This window comes from Amblyomma mixtum, chromosome 2 (genome assembly GCF_055824585.1).
Source record: "Amblyomma mixtum isolate Tamu chromosome 2, ASM5582458v1, whole genome shotgun sequence".
Taxonomy (NCBI): Eukaryota; Metazoa; Arthropoda; class Arachnida; order Ixodida; family Ixodidae; genus Amblyomma; species Amblyomma mixtum.
In genome coordinates this window covers 302,005,049-302,014,146 of record NC_143013.1, presented here as the reverse complement: position 1 = coordinate 302,014,146, position 9,098 = coordinate 302,005,049, and the positions used below count along the sequence as shown (strand labels likewise).

General features: G+C 47.4%; 1 long non-coding RNA gene across 1 annotated transcript; it reads right to left on the bottom strand.

Moving 5' to 3' along the window:
- Positions 1-3,735: 3,735 nt before the first annotated feature.
- LOC149364707 (uncharacterized) lies at positions 3,736-9,040 on the bottom strand. Its single transcript, XR_016289214.1, has 2 exons — positions 8,369-9,040; positions 3,736-3,935 (listed from the first exon to the last, which is right to left on the bottom strand). It is a non-coding gene; the product is annotated as an uncharacterized LOC149364707 (long non-coding RNA).
- Positions 9,041-9,098: the final 58 nt, after the last annotated feature.

Genomic DNA, 9,098 nt, shown 5'->3' with positions numbered 1-9,098 from the left:
GTGCGCGCACTTCATTCATCCCTCTATTGCTTATGTATTGATTTATTCATTTGGGTTCCGACGAACTACACTCTCACCAGAAAATTAAATCTGACTATAACGTATAAGGTCACGTGAGAGGTACCACTTCCTGTGGGCGTGGTTTGCGGTCAACTTCCGGTGACGGCTTTTCGTTCCTGTGAGGTAAATAATGCTTTCGCAATAAAAACTCGCTAGTGGCGATCTGGCTACGCCACTCCTCATAAAGAATCCTCCTTAGCAAGGGTCAGTTTCGGGACTAGCGCTCTTTTCAACAAGTCAGCTCGCGCCTTCCTTGAAAGTGAAATACCTTCTCCTGGAACAAAATGTACAAAACGAATCCTATGCTTTAGCCACAATATGTAAAATCTTGAATATCCAACAAGAATCGACCTGGCGTGAATACCCAATATCAGGAAAGTGGGACGTTTCACGGGACGTTGCATGGTGCTACAATCCACTCTTTTTTTCCGTATGAAATTCGGCGGCTTTTGTTTTCTCGTTTTTATGCAAACAAAATTCAGTATTTCTGTACTTCCGAAAGACGCGGGTTTGATCCCGGCCGCGGCGGTTCAATTTCTTTGGAGGAGAAATTCTAGAGGCCCGTGTACTGTGCGATGTCAGTGCACGTTAAAGAACCCCAGGTGGTCGAAATTTCCGGAGCCCTCCACTACGGCGTCTCTCATGGCCTTACTCGCTTTGGGACGTTAAACCCCGTAAACCAACCAACCAACTTATTAAAACAAAAAAGAGCTCCAGAGAAAAGCGAATCTGTATTAATCTGTAAAGCGAATTTGTATCTGTTAGCCCCTTTATCATTAGCTTGGCAATGCTATATTTTGATAGTGCATGCACGTTTTATGAGTTCTGTCGAGCTGTGTGATGACTCCCCAAACGTGTGAGGCGTTCCTTCGCTGTGTCCCGTGGCTGACAGTGCATCACGTGGTCCAGGAAATAGTATAAATCTGTGCTGGTTATTTCACGCAATAAAGAGTTGGTAGTCAGCGCCCGTCCTGTGTTTTTCGTGTTCCTTCTGTCCTCGTTCCGTAGCGCTGTTGTGAATCTGTTTATTAAGAATGAACCAACTAGCCCACACCAGAATCCTCTTAGAGAAAAGCCGCTTACACGCGGCGTGATTTACAAGCTTTATTCTCCGATCTGGTCACACTGGAAGGTTCAGCACGCGTTCAGCGTATATTCAACAGCTTTCCTACGGAGGTGAAACCAAGTGGGTGAGGTGAATCAAATTATAGCGCATTCATACTCTGGCGAAAGGATATCCGAGCGAGAAAATCACTGTTGCGCGCCTTGCGCAAGTACGTTTTGGTTGTTGGGAGCGCTTCGAGCTAAATCAGCGAATTGACCCATGCGTACAGTGCGTCCTGCATGTTTAGAGCGAAAGCTGTATTACTCGAAGTACATCTCAGTTTCGGCTATCTTAGCGCGTTTGACCTTGAAGCCCGACCAAGGTCACACCAAGCACCCCTCTCCAAGACTAGCAGTGCACAACCATATGTCTTGCTGCGCATGGCCATGATATGCCTGTATGGTATGGTCATAGCTAATGACTAGCAACCGCGTGACCTATCACCAGTGGCCACTTGACTTTTCGCCTCCGACCTTGTCCTTTACCTTAACCTTTGGCACTGAGCATTAAGCTTGACCTTTGGAGATGACATTCGCGTCACGTGATGAGCTGTTATGCGATTATGTAGCAATGACGTCCCACCATTCTTCGAAGTAAATAACACTGGTTTTGCTTTAGTTCGTTCACTTGGTTCAGGAGGGCTCAGCCTCAGCAATTTTTTTTCTTATAGAACGTGCGTTTTTTTCCGTGCGGACAAAATTGCAATTCGACTGAATTAGAGGAGTTTGGCCCAAGTAGCGATAACCAAAAAAAATTGTACCTATGCATCGACGCTCCATTTGAATGACGCATAGCAAAGCAACGGAAACGAAGTTATCTTGCTTAGAGAAACGAAACCTTACCTTTGTTCAAACACTTTTTGAGAACGCTTGTTGTAGGCTATTAGCGTGTAAGTAATACTGAGTACACTCCGCATGCCGTGTTTAGTCTCTGGCAGATGTAGTTACAAAATTAATACTTGTCAGAGAGCAGACATATCATGCAGTGTGAGTTCTACCTTTTACCAAGCCGTCTCAAAACAAGGATTTGACAAATGAAACAAATACTCAAATAATGCCATTTACGTACCGCACATTACGTAATTTACGCATCCTGCGTACGAAGCATTAAGTACGTACCTGGTGCGTGCTGACTCCGTAGTCTACGACTGTATCTTGCGTTCTGCGGCAATGAGATCGTCTTCAGAAAAAGACAAAAGCTAGAGTAAAAGAAATGACAGAATTCCCTTCATGCTCATATCATCCATCTGCTTATAAGCATAGCGATGTCTCGTTTTCTACGTGAACGGCGCTGTATGTATTATTACGAAAAATCTGTGGTCTTTAATTAGAAATTTCTACAAGAAGAAATCGCCAGCTCAAGGTACAGAGCCAGCGGTATCCTTAAAGAAGCCATTTCCTGCCATTTCTGAAGCAGTACACAAGACCAAATTGGAGAGCATTAAGCACATTTTCTATCTCTGCTTTTGAAGTTTAACGCTATGGCACCCTGTCATCTTCCTTTTTTTTTGGTTTAGTTCAGTAGGAATTTTTTATATAGTTTGGACTTAGTACGATAAGATTTCGTGAAATTGATGACTCAATACTGCATTCAAGTTAACGCTTCCGAATCAGGGTTTAATTTTGGTTCTTCTCTTCTAAACGCGTGTCGTGAGGCACAATGCCCGATATGAATAGCGTCAACGTTTACATAGTGTATTCTATTTCAACGGGCATTGCCTAGGGAGGAACAAAGTAACAAGCCACCAAAATCTCGGTTGCAGTCATCGTTGCCCGAATGCAGTACGATTCTACCGGTCTGACATCATCGGTAATACACAAGCAGACCATACAGGCGAGCACAACATCCAGTTGCCCATTTTCGGCGGCGACGAATAGCTCATGCCGCAGCCGAAAAGAACTACTGGTATGAACACTATAATGGCTTCCATTTATTTCAACGCGCGACTTCTCAAAAAGAGGCCTCTTTTGATATAACTGTTTATAACCTTTCTTTGTGTCATTCTCATGTCCCTGTATGTAATGTAACGCCCTATGTAGCATGTGAAAGGATGCATTAGGGGAGCGTAGTGGAGCCTTCTTGGCTGAAGGCATTAAAACTTCCTGTCTGGCGAGTTCGTCGTTTATCTTGAAGTTAGAAATGTTATAGCGCAAACAAAGACACGGACAAGAGAGACGAAACACACACACAAGCGCTTGTGTGTGTGTTTCGTCTCTCTTGTCCGTGTCTTTGCTTGCGCTATAACATTTGTACTTCAAGATTGGATGAAGGCTTCCCTTAAAGTTTGATGAAGAAGAAAGGCGGCATTTATGTAAAAAGTTCACAAAAGCACAAAAGGGTCATCAAATAGTCATGAACTGGCGCCTTTCTGATATTTCATTGTATTTACACGATAATATAGTTGACAGCCATTATTTAGCAAGCCTGAAGAGCTACTTTATCACACTATCAACAACTCGAACGATTCCTCTTCACGGCAAGAGATAAGCAGCACCCGCCTACTTGTTTCAATCGCCGAGCAAGTCGTGTGAAGCGTCATTCATAAAAAAAAAGAAACATTCACTACTTAGTAGGGATAATAATTCGTTTATTGAATTAAACCTTATTTCGAAACAAAATATTTGCCGTCACTAGGCGGCCGTAACAAAGAAGAGCGGAACACCGCAGTGACGATGCGAGGGAGCCAGTGCCTGGGAGACCTGCAGTGTTCCATGAACCGGTTCAATGGCTACAATATCTTGCAACCTTTCCCGGGTTTCCAGCCCCTTATCTGAAAAGCAGCAAAATAAACAAACAGCATTGTTTTGCATTACAGAGCCTGCCTTATACTTTAAGGCAGTGACTCGAACAAGCCCGAAAGCACCCTGCTGAGAATCCTTTTGCATTGTTCCGATCTGGGTTTCCCTTGAGGTACTGGGGATGTGCGCTCTGAAATTGTTTGCAAGAAATTTGACGAATCGAAAGGCATTCGAGTGCTTTGGAGCTCGCTCGGTTATTAAAAGACGGACCTGCAACAGTCAGTGAATGGATGAAAAGGAAGGCAATAAAAAAATTAAACCAAGTGGCGCTAGCTTGAGCGACACTAAGGAAGTGCATGAGCGGTCTCCATTACGAACTACACTCATTGACCACACACAGATTTCTTTTTATTTTATTTCATATTTTGTTTTGGAGCCTTTCTTTTTTTGATCAAAATTTTAGCGGCGTGCTATGTGTCATTCTCTACTTCACATTCATAGATCCCTGGGAGCCGTCATGCCACTGTTGCCGCAATGGTGCAGCGGTCAAGTGATGCGCCACTGCCACACGTTGAGAGGTGCTACCATCTGTGCGGATTGTGACTGCCGGGTTGATCTTTCCGGGCAGTCTCTCGGGAACAGTCATTAACTGCCACCTGAGACGATGGGCGATGGGCCGTTTGATCGCAAGCCGGTGAGCAGGTCTTCCCCTAGGGCTTCACTGCGTTTACTCATCCCCCATTTTCACCCCAACATGTCCCCTCTGATGCTCAAGCAAAAAAAAAAAAATGGCTGGCGATTAACACGGGGAGGGATGGCATCCGTCGTAATGCGGATGAGCAGCGGTAACTTTCCGACCTCGTGCTTTTGCAAACGTTGGATTTGCTTTGGACGCTGATGGCAGCTGCCAGCTGGCAGCGTTAGCTCAGTTTGTAGAGCGACTTCTCCGATGAAGCGGCGGTCTCGGGTTCGAGCCCCGGACCAGAGCGCACGTTTCTTTAACTACGAAATTTCGGTGGAAGCTGTATACCTTCCCTCTGCAGCCGCATGGCTGTGCTTGGTTGGATGGCCATGAGTAATTGCTCCCATATTATTATAACATATGTGCAGCGTTCAGAGCGCGGTGCTGCGGATCGACTGTATGCATGGCCCTTCTGCAAAGAGACTATCGCCACGTCGCCAATAGCTAGTTTGCAATAACTGTGGCGACTGTTACTGCACAGGCTCCCAGGATAGCTCGCCACTGAATCATTATGCATAAGGTAGCGGGAGCCGCGAAGCACAGTGTATGTCAGTGTAACCCATTTGTAATGCACACCATCGTGTACCCTCTGCGCAATACTTCAAAAGCTATTACTCAAAAAGATTAAATGTCAGTTATTCACTGTGGAACAGCGAAACAATATGATTCGCCTCTCCACTTGCAAATAGAATGCACAGGCGACTGACAGAATAACGTGTTCAGTTATCATGCTCCAAAAAGTGCTTTTATTGTGAGCGTGCGTACTGAAAGGACACAGTTTATTACTGAACAAGCATGGAGTTGCTTACTATTACCTAGAGGGAAAGCTGGCACCCCGTCTATGGGAGTTTGCATGGAGGCCCCTCGAGACCTCTTCATTCACCATGGGCGCTTAAAGCATCATGGGGCGGTGGGCTACCGACTGCAGAACTACAACTTTTGGCCAAAAAATAATGCAAAAATAAAGCTGTTCGATAAATACGAATGTCCTTACATTCAATATCCTGTCTCTAAATTGTAACAAACGGGCAGAAAAGCATGTAAATGCAATGTTTGCCCAAAATAAGAGATGACTAGCTTTCCGATTGGCCAAGTAATGAACACTACAAATGCTAATATTTCGTAATTAACAGGCCCATGTATAAAGTAAATATGTATTGAAAAAATTTGTTGCTTAGATACTTTAAGAGGTTACTTATTGGCATTTCGGAAAAGTGAAACCTTTTATTAGCGTCGTGTGTGGTTGCGTTTTCACTACTATGGCTTTTGCACACTGCGTTCGCGCGAAAGTCGTCTGCGCACACACGAACAGCGTTTTCGGAATGAAACATCTCAGTAGTGCAGCTCCGTGTTCTCAAAAAAATACGACTGTCTCGCAACAAGTAGCTCACCGTCCCATGATGCTTTGAGCGTCCATGGTGGCTGAAGGGCAGCGCCGCCAGCTTTCCCTCTAGGTAATAGTAAGAAACTCTATGTGAACAAATCATCTTCATGAACGCAGGCTCATGTCCTATATCCTTCCAACGCTGAGTGTATATTCCTCAATTTTACACCGAAAGCTGCTACAGCTATGCACACGCCATTTAGTATAAACAATTTGAAAGGACGATGGGAGTCCTGTAACGCGTTAGGCGCAACGCGCTAGATGGACAACACCGCCACGTACTTCGAACGCTATTGAGATGGGCGCTGACCCCGCAAGCCGGTTAAGCGCCTTTCCTTTCCTCAAAGTCAGCAGAGGATTTACACTGCAAATAAGACAACACTGGGAACTAGACTATTAACTGCACCCGCTGCCGTGCCTCAGTGGTTAGAGCACTCGGCTACTCAGCCGGAGAACCTGGTTGCGGTGGGAACGTTTTGATGGATGCGAAGCAAAGGCACCCGGGTGCTGTGCGGTGGCGTTAAAGATGCCCAGGTGGTCTAAATTATTCCGGAGCTGCCCAGGTGGTCTAAATTATTCCGGAGCCCTCCACTACAGCTCCTCTTTCTATCTTACACTTGCAGTTTCCTCCCTTACTTCACATCGATATTGAGGTGTCCTCCGAGAAGTGAGTGAAAGCGGCACTTCCTACCTTCAAAAACCTCCAATTTTCTTGCCTCGTGCAAAGCTAGAACTGAAGTACCTAAAGTGTGCTAGGAACGAGATTGAGCCGAAGACCGCAAGCGGAAAAAGGCCGAGGAATGCACGCATGCGTACAGACGCCAATCCATGCCTGTGAGGCGTCCATCGGGGCAGTCGCCTATGAAAAGTCAGAATGGGCCTGCTGATGAGTCAGGATGATGACGATAATGATGACTAGAAGTAGCTTGCTGTCACCTCCACACCATTTCCCGAATGCCGTGATATATGCTGATATTACCCATGGCCATGCACTCATACCCCCTTCATCGGCCTTGAAGCTGTCTGCTCCCGAACACTAGGAGGCGGCTTTACTCAGCTCCGACCCGGATACCTCACTCCGGGCCGTTACACGAGCCTTGGAATCCGCAGAGCGCCAAGGGCTCATGGCCACGTGGTGTGGCAACCGCAACCCCCTTACAATTTAGGCCATAAGACTTCTACGTTCGCTTTAATACATCAAGTGCAGCGGCATCAAAGCTAGCACTTTTTTTTTCTTCTTTCCCTCTCACCTTCCTCCCTTCACTCACAGCGCGGTTGAGGTGCCGAGACGTGAAACTGTTACAGCGCATTTCCTTTACTCAAAAACTACTCTTCTTGTTTGCACTGCCTACTTCCGCGATCAAACAGTAGCGCGTTCCTTGTGGCGGCCAAACGATAATAAATGCTTTGCCACCAGGCTTATCGCGATAAATTGTCAGGAGAATGACTACATGCGGGCTTTTCTCTGACAACATGCTCTGGCTTTTTCATGCCTTAAATTTCTCGCCCACAAAGCAGGCGCGGAGTAACACTGTCTGTTTTAAAGCTATAGCTTTACTGCACCATATTCCGCGAGTTCCGCCGACTCCGTCACTCAGAGCTATAGCGATCTTCAGCCGCTCCGGGGTTGCGCTGAAAGCGATCTTCGAAAGCAAACGAAATACGCGTAACTGACTCCGTGGTTGAGTGGACGCCTCAATCGCGAACTAGGTTGTGGTGAGAGAGATGTGGGCTACATGCGTTTACACTGACAAGGTTGTGCCAGACACGCGGCTCTGCAGCAATGGCCGCAGCGTTCATTGGGTGAGCAACCTCTCAGGATCAACCATTAACTGCTACCTGCCAGCATGGCAGGGTGGAAGCGCTGCCCATCCACTAGCTGTCCGCGTTCCGGACACAGCATTCCGCACATCGCATTGAACTAGATCGCTTAATTACCGATGTTAGCAGGTGAAAAGGGTCTCACTGAAATCGAGTAGATCTAGCAGGCGACCTGCAGCAGAACAAGCTCCTCGGATATTCTCAGGGTGTACAGAAGCGAATACCTGCGCTGGAAACGGAGTAGCGTTCTGTACGAAAGGAACGCGCGCGTTCCTTTGGCATTAATGCACCAAAATGGACATATTTAGGATGCAGAACAAAACTGTACGAATAGTTCGGCTACGACTTAAGGAGGCCATGGGACGGGAAGAAACATAAGCCGTGTGCAGCTTTTGCCTCGGCCCCTGTTGAACAGTTTTCTGCAGTTCTCTTTTCGAATCTACCGACACTCAACGTAGCTAGGCCTCTGATTAAGTTCAGCAGTGAAATGTTGGAAAGTTTCGGTAGTCGTCGCTTACCTGTCGTGAAGCCACGTCTTGGCTTGTGTAGATCATCACAGCGACGGCTTCCTGGCGGAAGCCCTGCGCTTCCAACTCGCAGGTGACGGGGCGGGAGGGGAGCATCGCCGTGTATGAGCACACCCGACCGCAGTAATTACAGCAACTGCTAGGTGCAGCAGCTCTGCGCAGACTTGCGGCAGCAGGGGAGGATCACCAAGTGCGAGCACACCCGGCCGAAATAGGTGTAATAACGGCTTAGGTGCTGGTTCTCGGTGCAGGTGACGGGGCGGCAGGGGAGCATCGCCGTGTATGAGCACACCCGACCGCAGTAATACAGCACCTTCTCGGAGGCACTGGCTCGGCGCAGGTGACGTGGCAGCAGGGGAGCATCGCCATGTGCGAGCGCATCCGAACGCAGTCAGCACTCGGAGACGGGGGGCCCAGGAAGCTCGTCCGCCCGCACTGCACGTCATTGCTGATCCCATGCAGAGCATAAGAGGCTACCATTCTTCCTGCCCCCGGTACCTTCTGACGCTCCGCAGAAGCTGAAGACGCTGAACTCAGAAACTGCTTCCTCAGTACAGCGAACTGTTGGTTCAGCAGTCAGCTCACCAATCTATCACCTTCGCGTTCTGGTGTTTCAGAGAAAGCACGAGAGACGCGGAGTGAGAGGAGCGCTTACTACTCGTCGGAAATACGTGCGCTCACGATGGAACGCTGGCACGAGCTGAGATTACTGCGCGAGGAG